The 19,479-nt window shown below is 52.2% G+C and overlaps 1 protein-coding gene across 2 annotated transcripts in view; it reads right to left on the reverse strand.

The window, feature by feature from the left end:
* The window catches only part of LZTS3 (leucine zipper tumor suppressor family member 3), a 46,568-nt gene that overhangs the window by 14,880 nt on the left and 12,209 nt on the right, over positions 1–19,479 (reverse strand). The window contains exon 1 of one of the 2 annotated variants that reach the window (XM_053975220.1): positions 6,144–6,209. The exons of the other annotated variant lie outside the window; for it this stretch is intronic. The gene's annotated coding sequence lies outside the window, so the exon portion shown is untranslated. Of the gene's footprint in view, positions 1–6,143; positions 6,210–19,479 lie in introns of those variants that run through there. 2 annotated transcript variants of the gene reach the window in all.

Consider the following 19,479-nt stretch of genomic DNA (forward strand, 5'->3'; position numbering starts at 1 on the left):
CATGGCTGGGTGACCTCTCTGACCAGGGACACTGGGAATCCACACACTCCACATTGCACCACCTCCCCATCCCATCCAACCACAGTGGCCTCTTGGCCTTTCCTGCAGCAGCCTCGCCTCGGAGGCAGCAATATTTTGATGCCTGATGCAGAAAATCTGGGGTGAAATGTCCTTTTCCCCAGCTATGCCAAGCAAACTCTGCATGTCCACCTCTTACCAAGGTTTCCCAACGTGCCTGCAGCTCCAGGACATTCGTAGATGTTATTGTAAGTACAGTGATTTGTAAAATAACAACTGCATCTTTCCACTTGCTCCACCCAAACCATTCAGTGAATGCCTTCCAGTTAGAAAGAAGAAAAATTGCTCTGAGATAAGCAGCTGAATGGTTAACTAAGACTAAATTATGGAGGCCTGGCTCTGTTTCTGCCTGAGGAGGTTAATTGTTAACACTCTCCCAACAAAGGCCTTGGGGAGAGAGACACAGCACTGGAGAAGGGAATCAGTCATCGGTCTTGAGCACGAGAGCTCCAGCAAAGAGCCCCAGAGCAAGGCGGGGCTTGGCACACGTGCCCATCCCAGGCATGTGGTGCTGGCAGCACGGGCAACAAAGGCACCTGAAAGGTCAAAAATTCCCCCCCTTGCCAACTGTGGTAACAGGTGTGCCCCTGACCTTCATTAGTCAGGTTTGTTTGCGTGGGCTTTAACGAGCGAGCAGTTACTGACACCAGAAACCCTGCTCTGTTCTGTTGTTTTTTTAGGGGCAGGGCCTACACCTGCCCCGTGTTTACAGCTCTGGGGTTGGCTCTGCCAGTTTGTTGGCAGCGCTGCCAAGGGGTTGGTTTGGTTGGAGGAGAAAAAGTCAGTATGTCCTGCGGTGATGGAACAGGTTAGAGAGGGTGGGAAAAGAATGGCTGTGATAATTTCAGCTTCATCCAGGAAGAGACGTGGAGTGGGAAGGACAGGAATGGGTCAGCAGTGAAGACACAGACCCTGTAAGGGAGCAAAGCCACCTGTGTCCAGTGAGGCATTAACAAGCCCTGGGAAAAACCACCACTGAAACCCAAGACTTGGACTTGTAGAATCATAGAATCACAGAATTATTCAGGTTAGAAAAACCCTCTAAGACCACGGGGTCTGACTGTTCCCACAACGCTGCCAAGGCCACCACTGACCATGTCCCCAAGTGCCACATCCACATGGCTTTTAAATCCCTCCCAGGATGGGGACTCCACCACTGCCCTGGGCAGCTGTGCCAGGGCTGGACAACCCTTTCCAGGAAGAAATTTTCCCTAATATCCAGTCTAAAACCTCTCCTGTTTAGAGGCTGTTCCCTCTTGTCCTCTTAGTTTCAGGTGCAGCTTTCAGTCACATCCCTCTTCCTCTCCCTCACCTTTTCTTGTACATCATGTCCTCCAAAAAGGCCACTCAGCTACTGCTCTGCCTCCTGTGTGTCACAGGCTGTCACTTGCCACCTCCTTATGGCCGTGCTGGTCCCAAACCTGGCTGAGAGCTCCTCCACTGGGATTGATTCAAGAGGCAAGGACACCACAGCTCCCCTCCCACCTGGCTCCAGTGCCCCAGCACCTCCTGTTCTCCTACACCCTTCTCAAATTGCTCAGTCTGAAGAGGGGAACAGAATGAGCTTTTCTTGCCTCTCACAGACATTTTTTCCAGCCCTCAAGTAACTCTTGTGGCTCTTTTCTGCACCTCCTCCTAGTCCTTTCCCCCCATCCTGGCTTGGTGGCTGCCAGGTTTTCCTCTGCCACTGGAATACGGCACGAACCCACTTGAACCTGTCTGCAAAAACATGCAGATCTCCAGCTTTTCAACCACAAGCTTTTTCCACAACCAAAAGCCAAGTGAAGTCAGAAGAACAACTCCTGCTCCTTCCCCAGGTCACAGACCTCTCTTTTCCCATTCATCCCTGCACTGCAGATCTTTTTCTAAAAAGCAAACTCAGGAAGGCAGCTTGGAGGGTCAAGGAGTGGCAGATTCTTGCAGCCACCCTCAGACACCTCTTGGGCTGTGGGGCTGCTGTGCATCTGCACATTTTCCATCCTTCTGTGCAAAGGACTTGTGATTGGATTGACTTTTGGACACAATCCTGAGTAACGTGCCCTAGCTGGAGCAGGGAGGTTGGACTTGGACTGCCCAGCATGGTAGCCCTGCCTAGGAACATCCAATTTGGGAATGTGGGGACCACCCTGACCCTTTCCAGCTACGCCTGTCCCAGCACCTGAGAGCACTGAGGGGTCTGCAGAGGGACCTGCAGCATCCTCAAAGCCCTCAGCCCTCCCAGTACAAACCCATTTCTGAGACAGGAAGATCACACTTTGCTTTTCTCTCCTCAAGAGAGGGGGTGGCAGGTTTAGGGGCAGGCAGGTCCCGGTTTTGGGGGCTGCACTTCCTCGGGCTGCTGTGGGAAATAAAAGTGAGCCGGCTTAGAAACATTTCCTTTTCCTTTCCGCCTGCTAATGAGATAATTACAGCCTTTTGTATTCTGGGAAACTACTTTCTCATTATGGGGGCCGCATCAGCTATTTACATAATAAGCCTGAAACAAAAGAAATGAGATGAAAAGACCCAGTTGGCTCTTCCTTGTTGGGCTGCCAAGGGACAGCCCGGCAGGATGATGGATTCCTGCATCCCCAAAGCTCCTCTGGTCTGGAGTGGGTGGCAGCACCTGACTCAGGATGTCCCCAGCATGGGATGCTCCTCACCCTCAGCTGTGAGGGTCCCCAGGGTGCTCAGAACCAGCTCTTAAAGCACTCACTGCAATTCCTGATGGCAAAGGATTTGGGAGGGTGGCCACGAATCCAGACCCACATCAAGGAGAGTCATGTCAGCGTCTGTGGGGCTCACAGCGGCACCTGGTGACAAGTCCCACCTCCAGAGGTGTTCGGTACCAAACTGGCCTGTCCCTTGTCCCATCTGCTGTGTCCCAGTTTCCTCCAGCTGTGGTCATGGGACAATCTGGGTACCAACCTGTGCCATCCCATATCCCATATCCCATATCCCATATCCCATATCCCATATCCCATATCCCATATCCCATATCCCATATCCCATATCCCTGTTCCCTGTTCCTTGTTTCACTTTCTGACCAAAGGACATGATGGGTACCAGACTGTCCCATCCCATATCCCAAATTCCAAATTCCAAATCCTAAATCCTAAATCCCATATCCCATATCCCATATCCCATATCCCATATCCCATGTCCCTTGTTTCACTTTCTGGCCAAAGGACATGATGGGTACCAGACTGTCCCATCCCATATCCCAAATCCTAAATCCCATATCCCATATCCCATATCCCATATCCCATATCCCATGTCCCTGATTCTTGTTTCACTTTCTGGCCAAAGGACATGATGGGTACCAGACTGTCCCAGCCCATTTCCCTGTCCCCCCAGCTGGCCAAGGGATGCATTGGTTACAAATCTGTCCCATTTCCCATTTCCCATTTCCCATTTCCCATTTCCCATTTCCCATTTCCCATTTCCCATCTCCCCATGCCCCAGCTGGCCAGTGTGTACCAACCTGTCCCACCCCATGTCCCAGTTCCCTGCCCCCATAGCTGGCTAGGGGGACACTGGCTACCAAACTGTCCCATCCCACATGCCCATGCCCTGTCCCCCAGCTGGCCAAGGAACTCTCTGTGCACCAAACTGTCCCTGCCAGCCTCACCACCTCTCTTCCCCAATAAAGGCCCCATTGTTCCCTGACAAAGCCTGAACAGTGCAGCCTGCTCCACCTTCCCTGGCCAGTCCTCCCACTCTGCTATCAGTTTTCCTCCCTCAGCTGGTCGCTGTGTTTAGGGGACACAGTCTGCTGCCACCCTGTCCCCATCCCCCAGGACGTGGCAGGAGGGGGAATCGTGGCAAAGCACAGCCACAATCTGCACTGTGGAGCACACGGCCTTGGCTCTGTGCCCTCCTGCTTGTCCCGCCTTCCCTCTCAGCTCCCTGAGGGTGTTCCTGGAATGGACACCCAGCCACAGCTTCCTGGAAACCCTTTACTGACAGTAAAATAAGCAGTAAATCGATCTGGGCATGGCTGCTGCTCATCCTGAAGAAGCTGCTCCACCTGTCCCAAGCCCACCTCCTCCACCCCAGCTCCTCATCTCTGGGTGTTTTATCCCAGTTTTAATCCACAGGATTTTCTGGATCCGAAAAAGCAGGCAGAGTGGAATTAAAAGCCAAGCACCTGGCAGGTCACGCCAGTCTTGAGCTGTTCCAGTAAGGGAAGAAATCAAAATTATTCTGAAGGCTGCAGCGAGGTGGGCAAAGCCCCAGAGAAACCTCGGCAGGTGACATGGGGGTGTGACAAGGTACATTTCTACAGTCCCAGGGAGGTTTTTTTGTCTCATCCTTGGAGGTTTTCAAGCCCTGAATGGACCAGCCAGGGTCCACCAGCAGCAGGATGGCCTGGAGAGCTCCTGGGATCCTTTCCACCAGGAATTATCCAGCCATGGAGTATTTTGCAAGCCACACTGGATATCCACCAGCATTGCCCTGGCCAAAGTCCTCATCCTCAGGGGGATTTTTTCCCCCCTTTTCCTCATCTGCTCTCAGAACCCTGGGTTTGGATCCAGGCTGGCATCCTCCAGGATGCACCTGAGGGCAGATAGGAAGGATTTTCCATGACCTGCCTGATCTGTCCCCATCATCCCAAGGGGCAGCAGGACAGGACGGCTTCAAGCTCAGCCTGAACTGCCATCCCAAATCCTGTGTGTCCATCTGGAAGGGTTCATCCATGCTCTCATCTGTGACCCTTGTGACTGCCCCCAGAAGATACTCAGGGCCAGCTGTGTCATTGTCCCCCGTGAGGTCCTGATGGCAATCTCTGCCCAGAAAAGCCCCAGCTTTGGTGGCACAGGGAAAACTCCCTGGATTCCCTGGGTACAGGGCAAGGACAGTTTGATGGAGCAGCCTCAGTGCTGGCTGCAGCCCTGAGGGTCTGGCATGCCCCATACCATGGGATGGACTGCTCGGGGTCATCCCAGCCCTGCGTGCCTCAGTTTCCCCTTGTTAAGGGGCTGCCAGTGGGATCCAGGGTGAGATTTCCCCACTTTGAACAATCCACCTCCGTGCACCCCATCTCTGCTTTGATCCCCTGGTGCAAACACAGCCCAGCAGGTACTTCTCATCCCTAAAAACCATCTGGAAAGGGCCCCACCAGCTCAGCCCTGCACTGATACACTGAAGATCCTTTGGAAAGGTGGCTGGAGATGAGGTGATGCCAGCTGAGCCTGAGGGACTCCCCAGCACAGGGGATATGTGGAAGCTCCTGGTCACCACTGAAAGTGTCCCAGCACAGAGCTGCATCCCTTGCCTGGCTCTCCAGCACCTGCCTGAGCATCCTCACACATCCCCACACCCCAAATCTCAGGGATCCCCGTGTGATCCCCTGCTCCAGCCCAGCTCCGTGGCCCCAAATGCCCTCTCTTTGTCACCAGACACCCCTGTTGACGAGATGCTGCCGGGGGCGGACCCAATCCTGCCCTTTGGGATGAGCCATCACCCCCAGAGCGGTTCCAAGGAGCCGTCCCCCGAGCCCTGCCTGACTCTGCCTTCCCCAAACTTTGTCCAAACCTCTGTCCCCGCAGGAAGGACAACGAAGGGACCGGCCACCGGCTGCCACCCGCCGCCCACGCCACCAGCCCGGCCGTAATTTATCATTAACTCGCCCCGAGGAATTTCTTGGGCGCGGAGCCAGCCCGGGAAGTGCTCGCTCCTCCCCGGCCACCACGCTCGGAGCAAGCCCCCACAGTGGGTGCCTTGTCCCCAGCGCCGGAATTAGCGCTGCTAAACCGGAGCGATGCCCTAAAATCCGCTGGGGTGCAAGGTCTCGGTGCTGGGGGGGTCCCATCTGGATCCAGGGGGGGTTTATAGAGGGGGAAATCGCAGCTTTGCCCACCCAGCTCCGCGCACCCCATCTCTGACCCCCGCGGCGAGCGCAGCCCGGTGTCCCCCCCCCCCCCAAAAAAAAAAAATCGCCTGCAAAGCGTCCCACCAGCTCAGCCCTGCGCTAATCCACCGCAAACCCTTCGCTCCCCTGCCCGGCCCCAAACAAAGACACCCAGCGAGAGGGGGAAGGAGAGGAAAGGAAAGATCCCACAAAAATCCGGCACGGGATTTACCTGCGCAGCCCAGGGGTGCATCCTGCAGCTCCCCATCCTCCGCCGACCGCGAAATTCATTGTTTCCCTGCGTGGTATCCCGGGAAAAAGTCCAAAATAATACCTGCGGAGAGCAACCTGCTGCTGGGCTGGGGCCAAGGGCTGCCCTTCGCTCGGTGGGATTGGCCACGGCGCCCGCAGGAGCTTTAACTCTTTGTGCCCACCTCCGGCAGGGATTTTGGGAAGGGATGGCTCCGTCTTCCTCAAAGGGGAATTTGGGGCCGATGGTTTGTTTGAGCATAAATGGGAACTTTGGAGTCAGACGCTGGGTTTTCCTGAAATACGGGTTTGGAGTTTGCCTTTTTCTGTTTTCAGGCGGGGATTTTGGGGTCTGATGGCTTGTTTCTGCACAAACAGGGATTTGTGGATATGGAAAGTTTTGGGGTTTGCTCAAGTAGGGATCTGTGGATTTGGAAGGTTTTGAGGTTTTGTCAAATAGGAGTTGTAGATTTGGAAGGTTTTGGGGTTTGCTCAAGTAGGGATTTGTGGATTTGGAAGGTTTTGGGGTTTGCTTAAATAGGGATCTGTGGATTTTGAAGGTTTTGGGGTTTGCTCAAATTGGGATTTGGGATTCAGAGGCTTGTTTTATCTCAATCAGGGAAATTGGGGTCAGACCATGTGTTTTTCTTCAAATGGGAATTTTGGGATCTGACATTTTGGTTTTGCACAGAGAAGGTTTTGAGGGTCTGACAGGTTGTTTTGCTTAATTGGAATTTTGGGATCTGACTGTTGGGCTGTTTCGTTTTAATAGTTTTTTTCTCAAATAGAGAATTTCAGACTCTCAGAACTTGTTTTCTCTCAAATGAGGAATTTGAGATTCAATTTGCTCAAACAGGGATTTTAGGATCAGACAGCTGGGGTTTGGCTTATTTTACAAATAGGGAATTTTGGGGTCTGATGGCTGATCAAATCAAGATTTTGGGATCAGGTCACTTATTTTGGCTAAAGGGGGATTTTGGGGTCTGGCAGCTGGTTTTCCTCAAATAGGGATTTGGGGTCTGACTGTTTTGTTTTTTGTTTGTTTATTTTTCAAAAGGGGATTTTAGGGTCTGGGGGGGCTTGTTTTGGTGCAAAATAGAGATTTGGGGCTCTAAGAGCTGGGCTGTTTTCAAATGGAATTTTGGGGTCTGACAAGTGGCTTTTTTTTCAAGTAGGGATTTCTCAAAACAGCTCGTTTGCACTCAAATACTAATTTTGGGATCTTTCTATCTTCTCAACTTTGCCATCCTTCTGGGGATGCTTCCCAGCTGCGTGGCTGAAATGAAAGGCTGTGCAGAGCTCTGAAAGAGGGGCAGAGAATTGGGATGAACGGGATGATGCATCCATAGAATGGTTTGGTTCGGAAGGGACCTTAAACCTCATCTCCTTCCAACCCCTGCCGTGGGCAGGGACACCTTCCACTATCCCAGCTTGCCCCAAGCTCCATCCACCTGGCCAAAAGCTGGATGTGGATGCTGCCCTCTTTCCTTTCCATCATTCAGAGCAGAGCCCTGGTGGCACAGGATGGCCCGGAGCTCCTTTTCCCACTTTCCCAGCTGCCGGCGCTGCGGCGGGAGAGCAATCAGGCTTCCCGTCGGGGGCCGTCTTGCCTCAGCACTTGCTCTGGATTATTTGCAGGCATGGAGGGAGGGAAATAAAGCCACACAAAGCTACCACTTATTTAAACACATTTGCTCAAGTGAATTTTCTGTTGGCAGGATGTCTGGGGATCAAAGGAGTCGCCGGTCGGGGCCTCGCAAACGGAGCCGGTGTTGGTGGGCAAATAACAGCGAGAGCAGGAAAACAGCAATAATGCCAAAATAATCAAATATGGGTTAATGTGCACTTAAGCCAGGGCAAAACACGCTGCTGGGGTGCAAGGGGAAGGTGTAAATTATACCAAAATGCATTCCTGTGGAGATTCAAGCTCGCAATTTTGCCCTTAAGCTCCAGAAGCGGAGAATTCTGACAAACAGGCTGGTTTTGGGGATATGTGTGCACCTTGTAGCCACACAGACAGAGAGCCCTTTCCATCCCTGGCACTGCTCTGGCAATGAGCAGAGCTGGCTGAGGAGCTCTGCTGGGACGTGGACCCTTCCCAGCAGTGGGATTTGGGGAAGCTGCCCGAGCGCAGGAGCCTGTGGCTGCCCGGCAGGGAGCTGCAGCAGTTCCAGATCTCACAGGAGACAGGCAGTTTCCTGACACTGCAGCTGCAGGAGCTCGTGCTCCCTTTGGGAGCTGAGTTATGTCTTAGTGCTCCCCACAGATGAATAAATCATGACGGGAGAGACTTTGGAGAAGGCTGGAAAATCCAGGATAACCCGTGCTCCTGGCGCTCTCAGGTGGGGTGTAAATGTTTGAACCCCCAGCTCCCATTTCTAACCCAGGGCTCGGGTGGCTGAGCCAGGAACCTCTCTGCCCACCTCCAGCAGAGCCCCTCCATCACCTCTGAGAGCCAACAGAGACCCCCAGTTCTCACCCAGCACCCCTTTGTGCCAGGGCTCCTGCACAGCCAGCTGCACCCAGGCCACCGTGTTTCCCTGTCCCCATGGGACTCAGCCACCAGGACTTGATCTCAGCCCTTTGTGGGGTTTATCCTTCTCTGCTCTGTCCTTTTTGGGTGGCCGTGGTCAAACTGTGTCACCCAGACCCAACCAGCTGAGGTGACCTCCAGCCTGAGACTACAGGGTTGGGTTTACCCACCTAAAAATCCTTCCCTACCCAGCCACCATGGCCTTGCTCTGTCTGGGGCTGAGGCTTTGAACATCCACCCAAAGCCTTCTTCCTCTTGAAGAAAGGAAAAATTTACTCTTCCAAAACCCAAACTATTTGTTCCCACGTCCTTCTGTTTTCTTTTCCCTTTTCCTTGCAGGAGTGGCAGCCCCCTGGCTGGGTGATTCCCATTCCCTTGGAGCCTTTCCATTTCAAGATCCCCGAGCTCTCTGAGATCCTTGGAGTGCACCTGCAGGATTGGTTCAGTGTTCTTTGCACTGATCAGAGAAGGAGAAAAACATCAGCTGCAGTGAGGACTGGAGGAGCATGGATGGGCTGGGGCATTCCCCAGGGAACAGGGGTGGAAAGCCTTGATGTGCTCAGGCGTGTGGCAAGGCAGAGGTGGAGGTGGGAATGGGAGCAGAGACAGCGGCTCCCTGCACTGGCATTTCTTCCTTGAAAGCTCTGGGGAGATGCTTTTCAGAACACGACATCCCAATGTGAGCAAGAGCCTCCCTCCTCTCTTCACCCAGACTCCTTTATTTAGAGGGAAGATCATTTTCAAAGCCTTGAGGAGCAACAAAAACCCTAAATGAGGGTACCCTGGCTGTTGGGCAGACTTTCAGGCCACGAATGAAGTGGCATCTCCATCCCAGGATGTCTGAGTGCCTTGGCTGGGCAATGCCAGCCTGCTCTGGTGATGAAGACAGTTCTGAATTTGTGCTGGAGGCCTCCAGAGCTTCCCAACCAGCACAACAACTTAAACCCAGCTCAGACCTCAGCTGTGAACTGACTGTACCTGTAAGTGCTTGACACCCATCAGGCTGGGCACTGAAACCAGAATTCCTGCAGCATCTCCTTGCCAGGCTCTGTTTCAAGCTCTTCCCCCCTCTCTGTTGCTAAAGCAGGGATTTCCAGCCTGGTTTTCAGAGGAAAGACTCTGTTTTCTGTGACACTCAATGGGTGTGGAACATCCAAGGGCTTCCCTGTGTTTGTGGAGAGATTCTGCCTTGCCTGATTCGTTGCGAGTGCCCTGCAGGGATCACAGGGACCACAGCCAAACGTGCAGGATGGGGCTGGTAGGGGAGCATGGCTACGCCATGCCAGGAAATCCAACCTTCCTGCTGGGAATGCTGATTAAATCCCCAGCAGCCTGCACAGCCTGAGCATGCTCCGTGGCTGAGCTCCCAGAAGAAATGGCAGGATGGCACCCAGAGTTTGTTTGTGCAAGAAGGAGCTGGTTATGTGATGAAACAAACCTTCCCTGCACCTGGGGGTTCCCCAGCACAGGGACATCCCACTGGTCTGGAAGTTAAAATGCTGGGAGAGGCTTTTCCTGCTCATTAAGCGGAATAATTTGAGCCTGTGTGAGACCTCCTCATACCCACACAGAGCTGGGGATGGGAGAGGACCTTCTCCAAGCTGCCACAGAGGGTCCTGAGGCTGGGTGGACCCCAAAAGCTGGGTTGATGCCAGCTGCTGCAGTGGGGGACACTTTCCATCTCCAATCCATGACATCTGCCTGCTCAGCTTGAGCCAGCACGAACAAGCCAAAAGACTCTGGTTTATGTCATCCAGAGGGATGGTTTCCTATTCTGGAAAAAAACATCCCTGCTGGTAGAAGCTGTCTCCTCCTGTACCAGCACAGAGCAGACAAAGCCTCGCAGCGCTGGCAAGCCACAGCCTGGTGGATGGGCCAGGGCTTCCCATAAATCAGGAGAGGCTCCTGCATCTCCTCCTGTGGCTGCTGAAAGGCCAGAGTGTGAGCTGGGTGTCCTGGCCGTGGGATTTGGGTCAGGCCTGAGCTGCCTGCGGGGAGTTTGTGAATTCTCAAGTTTCCCAAATAATGTCTGGAGCAGAGAATTGTGGAATGCTAGGGTCATGGAATGGTTTGGATTGAAAGAAGCCTTAAAGATCATCCAGTTCCATCCCTCTGCCATGGGCAGAGACACCTCCCCCTGGCCCAGGTTGCTCCAAACCCCATCCAGCCTGGCCTTGGACACTTCCAGGGATCCAGGGGCAGCCACAGCTTCTCTGGGCACCCTGTGCCAGGGCCTGCCCACCCTCACAGGGAACAATTCCTTCCTAATATTTAGTCCAAATCTCTCATCTTTTTGTTTAAAACCAAGCCTCATGCATCCTTGGTTTGATTATCCAGAATGAAGGAAACAAATCTCCCACTCACAGTCCCAAAGCATCAGGCCAGGCCTAGTAAAAATAAATTGGAGCAAACCAGCTTGCAGCCAGGAGGGCCAGGTTTCCACTGAAATCACCAGGTGTCCAAGGATCCTGTTTGGAAGTGCCCTTTCTGTCCGTATCAGGAATTAGGGATTTGTCACAACCCCCTTGGCCCAGGGTGGGAGGTTTTTTGCAGGGAGGAACATCAGGCTCAGGACTAAGTTATGTGTGCTCATCTTGTCCCGTCCATCTCCATCTCATCTCCATCTCCATCTCCATCTCCATCTCCATCTCCATCTCATCTCCATCTCCATCTCCATCTCCATTTCCATCTCCATCTTATCTCCATCTCCATCTCATCTCCATCTCCATCTCCATCATCTCCATCGTGGCCAGCCTCTGCTCTGGGGAAGAATTGGTGGCTGAGTGGCCTCAGCAGAAGCAGGAGGATGAGAAGCCTCAAGTCTTGGGAAAGATCTTCTGGAGGGGCAGTGGGACACCAAGCAGGAAGCCTGGAGCACCCCTGTGGTGGCTCCCAGGCCTCTCTGGGTGGGACACAAGGTTGATAGTCCCTTTCCAGGCCACCAGGACCCAGCTGACACAGTCCATGGAGCACAGGGAGGGGCTGAAATGCCACCTGAATCCATGACCCTGGACTCCTGGGAATTTGGATTTGCAGTTAATGAATGACCTGAGTGCTACAAACACATCCCCCAGGTACTGCCTCCCTCTTTGTCCTCGGAGGAATGTGGGTATTCCCTGCCCTGGGGACACATTCCTTTGCAGTCACTGGCACTGACCCATGACTGGAAACCAGTTTCCCCAGTGGGTGAACCATGATTTTGCCTCCAGTTCTGCTCCAGCCACCATCTCCCTGGCTTCCTTTCCTTTAGGCTGTGTGGCCAATTCCCCCATTTCCCAACTCTCTGAACTCTGAGGGATTCAGCCTCGCTCATCTCCAGGCTCATCCTCCGCAATCCATGCCCCGGCTCGGATGCCATGCAGAGAAAAAAAAAAAGAAGGAAAATTCTTCACAACCCAGAGTTGCAACTTTGGTGGCATCAGTATGGCCCAGAACTCGGAATCACCCCTCTGCACCACATATTAATCCTTAAAAACAGCAAGACAAGATCCAGGTTTGGCCAGGTAGAGGGATGGAAGAGGGTGGGAGCACAGAGCCAAAATACGTGGTGCCTGTACAGGGTGATGCCTCCAGGCTGCTTACCAACCCTTCTTCCTGAATATTTGTGGCCAAGGCAGGGTTTTACTGCTCATGCCAGGGGATTGGGTCCCCCCTGAGCAGCACTGGTGGTGGGGGACACCTCTGTCCTGGTGTCCCATGGCTTGGACCTCAGTGGCCTGTGGGCAGTGGGACAGAGAGACTTTGAAGTGACAAAATGGAAAACCTCAGAAAGGATCCACAGGCAAAAATGAAAACTTCTGAAAGGATCCATAGGCAAAATGGAAAATCTTGGTAAGGATCCACAGGCAGAAAGGAACACCTCAGAAAGGGTCCACAGGCAAAATAGAAAACCTCAGAAAGGATCCACAGGCAAAAATAGAAAAGCTCAGAAAGGATCAACAGGCAGAAAGGAAAATCTTGGTAAGGATCGACAGACAAAATGGAAAATCTTGGTAAGGATCCACAGGCAAAATGGAAAACCTCAGAAAGGGTCCACAGGCAAAAATGAAAATCTCAGAAAGGATCCACAGGCAAAACTCCCTCTTGAACTGGAGGCATTTTTGGCTGTGATCACGCTGTGTTTTCGCCTGGTCAGGAATGACTTTGTGGATCACCTGGGAGATCCTCCTGCGTTCTGGAGCAACCTTTGGAGCAACTCCAGCGTTTGTGACCCACCAAGCCTTCACCCTGCAGGGACAAGCCAGCTTTCCTCTGCAGTTTTCTTGCATCCTCAGCATCCCCAGCCCGTTTTTGGGAGGGTGCTCCATGCAGGTGCTCCTCCACAGCAGGAGAGTGGAGCAGTTGGCTCCTGGTCCAAGCCCCAGGAGATGCCAGGGATGGGGGAAACCTGGCCCCAACGTGTCCCCCATCCAGGAAGAGGGGCCTTTTCCCAGCCCTGCCAATGCCCAGCCATCACCTTCTCCTCCTTCACAGAGGGATGAGGGATGGGGAAACCCAGGAATGAGATTTCTCTGGAGCTGCCCTGGTGCTCCCAGCCTGTGGACCTCACCCATCACCTTCTGAACGGAGAGTTCAGGGCGAGGAAGAAAAAGAAGGAGTTGAGGGGATGGGCCAGGGAGGGAAAATTTCCATAGCTGCATAAGAAAGGTGATTACATAAGGGCATCCTGCGTCATCTGCGGCTGGCATCTCCGGAGAAGTAATTACATCTGCACCACACATCTAAAGAAAATATTATCACGTTGCCTTCCAAATTCTATAATTAGCTCTTGCAAGATGTGTGCCAGGGGCTTTATCATTCAGTGTACGTTGGCTTTAGAGCCAGGCACAGACACACAGAGGTTTTTTTTTTTTTTCATTTGCCAGCTAGGAAAATATTTGGAGTTTAGTGTGGCAGCTGACCTGAGTCCCCCTGGAAAGGGCAGCTCTGAGGGTTTGAAGTGGTGTGTAAAGAGTGAAATATTTTCCTGGTCTCCCTTGGTGCCTGCTGGGCCGTGGGGATCCAGCAGGAGGGCAGGAATGGCAAAGCCAGAGCTTGGCTTTCCCTCCTCCTTCAAATACTCTTTGATTTCTGCCCTGATGCTCTGAACCTTGGGAAGGCTTTTTTTCCCCTCGCTAAATAAATGACCTGATTTGCAGGGAGGTGTTGCCCTCACAGGTTCCTCTGCTCTGTCATATAAAACAAAACCCTTTTGCTCGCCCAGCTTTGGACTTCAGAACCAACTTTGGGCTTTGAACACTTCTCCCATCCCTCCAGATCCTCGGCAAAAGGAAAAAGAGGCTTTGAAATGGAAGCAGAGGCTGCAAAGCTCTTGGTTTGATGGAGGGCTTTTCATGTGGAGCTGGAGATGGCCACGGGACAAGCTGGCAGCACGAGGGACACGGCAAGGGCAGGGATGGATGGGAGGATGGATTTGGTTTCCTTCTGTTTTCCATTTGCTCATAACCAGCCTGGGAGCCCTGGAAAGTGCCAGCAGCTCTGCTGCAAACAAAACAGTGAGGAAATTTCTCCACATCTCCTCCGGAGAAGCTCCTCCAGCAACGGCTTCAGCTGGAAAGTGGGGCTGTGCACGACCAGGAGAGTGGGAGGGAGTGCCAAAATCCCAAGGGCTTGGTGAGAAAACGGTTGTGTTGTGTGTGTGAGAGTGTGTGTGTGTGCAGCTTGGATAAAGCATCCTCAAGTGGAAAAACATCCTCTCTGTGCTGGCCTCGTGGAGTGGGGTGGTGACAACTCCTCCCTGTTCCTCAGTTTTGCGTTATTTCCACTCAGAAGGGAGTGGAAATAGAGAACTGGAGGATGGGGAGAGAAGAGGATCCAGAGCTCAGCAGAGCCCTCATTAGGGCCAGATCTAATGAAAGCTGTGAGCTGCCCTGTGAGGACTGCCCAGGGGACACCAGGTGAGATCTGCCCAAAAGGACCATTTTGCTCCCATTCACGACCAATCTCAGGAGCTGCTGGATGTGTCGGTGATCAGAAATGGTCCTTCCAGGAGAGGAAAACCCAGAGTCAGAAAGCAAGCATGGAAAAAAAGAAATCCATGATGTCCCTAGTGAGATATCTCCAGCCCTGCTGTCCTCTTGTGCTTTTCTACAACACCCTGTGATGGATGTAAAACCTTTCTCCATTGCCCCAGTCAGCCTGAGGATCATCATCACAACTGAGTCACAGAATGGTTTGCGTTGGAAGGGACTTTAAAACTCATCCAGTCCCACTCCTGCCATGGGCAGGGACACCTTCCACCATCCCAGGTTGCTCCAAGCCCTGTCCAGCCTGGCCTTGGACAACTCTAGAGTTGTGACAGCCACAGCTTCTCTGAGTAACCAGTGCCAGGGCCTCACCAGCCTCACAGGGAAGAATTTATTCCCAATATTCCATCTAACCCTGCCCTCTGTCAGTTTGAAGCCATTCCCCCACATCCAAAGTCCCTCTGCAGCTCTCTTTTAGCCCCTTTAGGTACAAGCTTTGTGGCTTTAATTGCTCACCTGAGCTTTTTTTTTTTTTTTTTTTTTTTTTTCTGATGGGGCTCCCCATCAAAAATGTGGGGTTGTGTTGTGTGGCTGCACCTTTGGGGACAAAAAGCTGCTGGCCTTGCCCTTCTGCCCTAACCCTGCTCATGTCTGGTTTTTCACTGCTTCCTTCCCTGTGCTCCTGGGGAAGCCTTAAAAAAAAAAAAACAACCCAAAACCTCTTCTTTGGAAATTTTCCCTCTTCAGCACCAGAGTCCCAGGGAGAAGGTGGGGAATGATGCCCCATGGTTCTGTGTGGAGAAGGGTGGTGTGGGAGCAGGGAGAAAGGGAAAGCAGCTTTGTCAATGATTTGCAGAGCTCCTGCGTGGTTTGGGTGGTTTCATGGTGAACATGGGGGTGCTGGGTCAGTGCTTGGATTTGATGACCTTTAGAGGTTCTTTCCAAGCTCCACCATTCTGTTCCCCTGTACTCGGCGCTGGTGAGGCCGTGCCTCGAGTGCTGTGTCCAGTTCTGGCCCCTCAGTTTGGGAAGGACGTTGAGATGCTTGAGCACGTCCAGAAGAAGCAACAAGGCTGGTGAGGGGCTTGGAACACAAACCCTGTGAGCAGCGTTTGAAGGAGCTGGGGTTGTTTAGCCTGGAGAAGAGGAGGCTCAGAGGTGACCTTATTGTCTCTACAACTTCCTGAAGGGAGGCTGCAGACAGGTGGGGTCGGTCTCTTCCACCGGGCAGCACTGACAGAACAAGGGGACACAGCCTCAAGCTACATCAAGGAAGGTAGAGGCTGGATATTAGGAAAAAAATTTCACTGAAAGAATAATAAAGTACTGGAATTGTCTTCCCAGGGAGGTGGTGGAATCACCATCTCTGGATGTGTTTAAAAAAAGACTGGACGTGGCACTTGGTGCTGTAGTCTAGTTGAGGTGTTGGGGCATGGGTTGGACTTGATGATCTTGGAGGTCTCTTCCAACCTCATTATTCTGTGTTTCTGTGATTCTGTAATTCTGTGATTCTGTGATCCTGTGATTCTGTGATTCTGTGATTCTGTGATTTTATGTTTCCAGAGGAAGGCAGTAATTCCTACTTGGGGCTGTCCATCCATGCTGAGCCAGCCCAAAATCTGTGGCCTAAATCCAGGCAAAGATTCCTGGTGCTTTTGTGCAAGGATTTGCCAGAGGAGAAGGCTGCAGCACCACCTGCTCTCTCCACTCCTCACTTTTCCTCTCATCCCTACCTTGAGCTCGGGGAAGCAGAATTCCTCAGGCGTGCATGTAAAATGAGAAGCACTTGTGAAACAAGCTCCAGAGGAGCTTGGCACATGTTACAAGCTTGCACTTCATAGATTTGGGACAGAACTCACCCCGGCACAGCGTCCTCATTAATTTCTCTGAGCTGGGAGCAATCCCACGCCGTTCATCTCACCTGTGCTGCTGACAGGGGCTGCCGTGGGATCTGCCTGTGCAGACACCAGGAGGATTCCCAGCATTTTTAGTTTTTGGGTTTTTTTTTTGGTTTCTTTTTTAATGAATCTGTGCTGACAAATTGCTCAGACATTCCCAGGAGGCTCTGCAGGAGCATCAGTGGCTTTGGGGCAGCGTTTCAGACAGGACCAGAGACACGGCCAAATGACGCACAGATGTGGAGCTGTGTCCTTTTTTCAGTTTTTTTTTAAAGCAAAAAAAAAAAAAAAAAAAAGCCCCAACCAAAAAAAAAAAAAACAAAAAAAACAAAAACAAAAACAAAAACAAAAACAACAAAAAAAAAAAAAAAAAAAAAAAAAAAAAAACCCAGGAAGCAGATGAAGGTAAAAATAAAGGAGAAAAGGAAGAAACCCCTTCCTCAGGCAGTGGTTGGTGGCCTAGAGAGCTCCCTGCTGTGGATGTAATTGATGTTCAGTGTTTGAGGGGAATCTTGGCAAGTTCATGGACCAGAAATCCATCAGGATCTGCTGTAAATTGCACAGAAGGCAGATTTGGGAGTGCATTGAGAGGATATAAAGCAGGCTGTCAGAGTCACCCTTTTCCACCTATCCCTGCCCATTGCTGATAGAATTGTTAGGGCTGGGAAGACCTCTGAGATCATCGAGCCCAGAAATTCATATTGATTTTCATCCCTAAAACATTAAGTGCCCCCATTGTGTCCCAGGAATGCAACAGAAAGAGCTGTGGAAATTCAAATTGTTGTAATCTGGAGGTGCTTGTGTTCATGATTCCACGAAAAACAAAAACAAAACCAAACAAAAACCCCCAACCCCCAAAAAACCCAAACAACAAAAACTTAAAACAAAGCAAAAGGAAAAAAACCCACAAAAAACAACAACAACAACAACAACAAAAAAAAAAAACCACAAAACCAAAAAACCAAAAAACTAAATGCCCCAAAAAACCAACCCCCCCTCAAAAAATGCAAACCATACAAACCACCAAACACCTTCGTATTTTGCTAAACTAAAGGAAATCAGGGAGTTTTCCACGCTGAGGATGGATTAGCTGTCATGAAAGCAGCAAAATCTGCACGGTAGGACAAGAAATTCATCTCCAGCTGGAAGGTGGGATGGTGGGGAAGGGGAGATGGGGGCTGATTTTTTGAGCAAGCCGTGGGAAGGAAGAGGCTGCTTATCCCATGAGGAGATGCTGCAAGCCCCAGTTCCCTGGTAAGGACTGGAGCAACAGCGTGGTGCACCCCAGGCCACCCTAAATGTGGTTTCCCCGGACACAAGGAGAGGAAACGCTGCCCCAGGGCCCAGCTGGAAGCTGGAGAAGCCCCATGATGTCACTTTTGCAGGTGGAGGGGTCCCAGGAGCTTGGGGGGACATGGCCATCATGCTGTGCTATGGTCCTTAGAGCCAGGAGGAAAGAAAACTCTGGAAAAGCTGTCCATGACTTGGTGAGGAGCTTTAAAACTTGATCTGTGTGCATTTAGAGCAGGGGGATCACCCTGGGGCAGGGAGACCCCTGGGTGCTCAGAGAAGAAACAGGCAGAGCTTGGGAAAAACATCTAGAAGGGCTGGAGAGAGCCCAGGGAAGGGAGCAGAGCTGGGGAAGGGTCTGGAGCACCAGGAGCAGCTGAGGGAGCTGGAAAGGGGCTCAGCCTGGAGAAAAGGAGGCTCTCCAATATTCCCTGACAGGAGGGGACAGCCAGGGAACAGGGACAGGAGGAGAAGGAACGGCCTCAAGCTGTGCCAGGGGAAGTTTAAATTTGGATATTTAGGAAAGTTTCCGCCCCAAAAGAGTGGTCAAGCATTGGAAAAGTCTGCCCAGGGCAGTGGTGGAGTCCCCATCCCTGGAAAGTTTTAAAAGCCGTGTGGATGTGGCACTTGGGGACATGGGTCAGTGCTGGGGGAATGGGTGGACTCGATTATCCTGGAGGGATTTTCCAGCCTGAACAATTCTGGGATTCTCTCTGTGCACGGCTTCTTGCTTTGTCTCTCTGGCTCTTGCTGGTCACTGTGATCCTGCTTCCCTCATCTCCTCATCCCCACCCCGTGGGGCTGGCACCTGTCTTTTTCTTTTCTTTATTCTTTTATTTATTCTTTTACCCTTGGGAAAGGTCTTTTTCTTTTTATCCCTTCTTCAAGCAAGGCACTGCTGAGATGCCTCTGTGGGAGGAGGGTGAGGGCTTAACCCCCCCCCCCCCCCCCCCAAAATATCAGTGGTGCTAAAAATAGCCAGGCTTTTCCCGCTCACACTGACTCACCCGTCACAGACCACAAACCCCTGAGTCACGGCAGGGGCTGTGGGGAAATCATCCTTCCCTGCTCTGCTCCAAACACAGCGTGTCTGTGTGCAGAGTGACCCTTGGGCACCCCGGGAGGGACAGCCCTGTCCCCCTGCGGGGCTGCTGGGGTGGGAGAGGGCGCTGGGCTGTGTCAGCATGGCAGCACGCACGGGCAGGGCGAGCTGGGCGTCCTCACCCTCTCCTGGCACCTCCTGGGGTGCTTTTTGGGGCTCAGCCCAGCCACTGGGGGTTTCTGTACCTGCAGGGGCCTCCCCCTCTGGAATAAGGGGCCAAGCAAGAAGTGGGACCTTGTGTGTGTCCGTTCAAACCCCTGGTTTGACTCCCACTCCCTCCTGCAGCTCGCAGCCCTCTCCCATCCCTTCCCGAGTGCCAGAGCTTTAACCCCACACGGGAACAATTCAAAATGCCTTTCTCAAAAGCCTCACTTAGTGCTCCCAGCTAAAGAACAGAAATGAAGAGAAAAAAACCCCAAATTATTCTGGAGGTGTGGGGACTGGGGGTCCGTCCAGCTGCCTCTGGGATCACAGCCAGGAGCATCACGACCTCTGAAAGCCACAAGGTGACCCCAGGAACCCTCACAGCC

This window comes from Vidua macroura, chromosome 4 (assembly GCF_024509145.1).
Source record: "Vidua macroura isolate BioBank_ID:100142 chromosome 4, ASM2450914v1, whole genome shotgun sequence".
Lineage (NCBI taxonomy): Eukaryota > Metazoa > Chordata > Aves > Passeriformes > Viduidae > Vidua > Vidua macroura.